The sequence below is a fragment of the Mandrillus leucophaeus genome, unplaced genomic scaffold (genome assembly GCF_000951045.1).
Source record: "Mandrillus leucophaeus isolate KB7577 unplaced genomic scaffold, Mleu.le_1.0 Scaffold1000, whole genome shotgun sequence".
NCBI lineage: Eukaryota > Metazoa > Chordata > Mammalia > Primates > Cercopithecidae > Mandrillus > Mandrillus leucophaeus.
This window is the reverse complement of record NW_012098100.1, coordinates 683,443-684,954: the sequence shown is the minus strand read 5'-3', so window position 1 is coordinate 684,954 and position 1,512 is coordinate 683,443. Positions and strand designations below refer to the sequence as shown.

The following is a 1,512-nucleotide window of genomic DNA, read 5'->3' as shown; positions in this document are numbered from 1 at the left end:
ACTTTGTGTATTGATCAAAAAACATTGTCTACATATATTTTTGCTTAAACTGTCATCTTTACAGAGTTAACTAAACAGGTCATGTAATCCAACTCCTGTCTCTTATACACATCTAGATGTGTATAAGAGACAGCTTCAATACCTTATTTTTTTTTTTTTTTTAAAACCCTGCAGATAATAGGCATTTAAATTAAAATTTAATAAAAGGTAATAATTATTTTTTCAAGTGTGCATGTAGTGCTTAAAATCTTTCAAGAAAGAAAATCATGTTAAAAGAAGCTCAGTTTAAAAATTTATTTTTGCTAAGTATTGATTTACAATTTTGTAAACATTGAAATTGCACACAATTTATAGTGACTGAAAATTAGCATTTTTGATGCTTGCTAAAATGACCTAGTATCATTTGGTTTTGAGATATATACTCTGGGATTATATGTTAGGTCTATTCCCTTCTGTTTTAAAAATAGTAGATCATATATACTGTTACATTGGGGCTCAATAATTGAGTGACCTTTAGCTTGGCCTTTCAGTTAAAGAAGTGAATGAAAATATATTTGATAGACTAACAGCTTTGGGTTCTAGTTCTAGATTTATCCCCTTGTAGCTGACTTTGGGCATGTCATTTACCCTCTAAGTCACAGTTCCTTTCCTTGTTAAATGAGAATCCTGGTACCTTCTTTAGAAGAGTGTATGAAATGATGTATGTGAAAATACTTTCTGACTATGTTTACATGCCCTAATCTTGCTTTTTCCTTAAAGCTGATATGTTAAGTTTGAAATGTTTAAAATGTGTACTTCAGTTTTAAGAAAGCTCTAAATATGATTGTGGTTAAGATTGAAAATATTAGTGGAGCAGTTGTTGGTACAGTTATACATTTGACAGCAAAATACCTAATTTTGCAAAGTTTGAAAAAGGGTGAGGATTTTGCAAATTTCCTGTATTTTCTGAACACTTTCTTTTTGGGTAGGAGAATAACTTTAATTAGCTTATTTGCTATTCGTTTAGAAATTACTTCTCTCCTCATCTTTTCTTTTATATGTATTAATTTGAGGACTTTTGTTAATAGTTTTCTTATCTAACCACTAGATAGCCAAGGACAATGTTGATCATTTTTTTTTTCAGATAGACAGAAGTGTTTTAGGATTTATTTTTGGTCAGTACTACATAGTCTTAATTTATACTTTTGTAAACTTATGTCTAGATTGATCAAGTAACTCTTAAGACCACAGAAACCTTTTGCTTAGTATATAAACATGATAAAGTTTCATTTGGAGCAAAAATTAATTGGAGAATTGTATTGCAAATTTCTAAAAATAGGGAGAGTTCTACTTTGTGTATTGATCAAAAAACATTGTCTACATATATTTTTGCTTAAACTGTCATCTTTACAGAGTTAACTAAACAGGTCATGTAATCTGTACCCCAGAACTTAAAGTATAATAAATAATATAATAATAATAATAACAGTATTCAGGCCCTACCTTAATCCTATTAAATCTGAATCTGAGCAT

General features: G+C 29.1%; 1 protein-coding gene across 1 annotated transcript in view; it reads left to right on the top strand.

The window, feature by feature from the left end:
* The window catches only part of SWT1 (SWT1 RNA endoribonuclease homolog (S. cerevisiae)), a 144,331-nt gene that overhangs the window by 87,919 nt on the left and 54,900 nt on the right, over window positions 1–1,512 (top strand). The window lies entirely within an intron of this gene.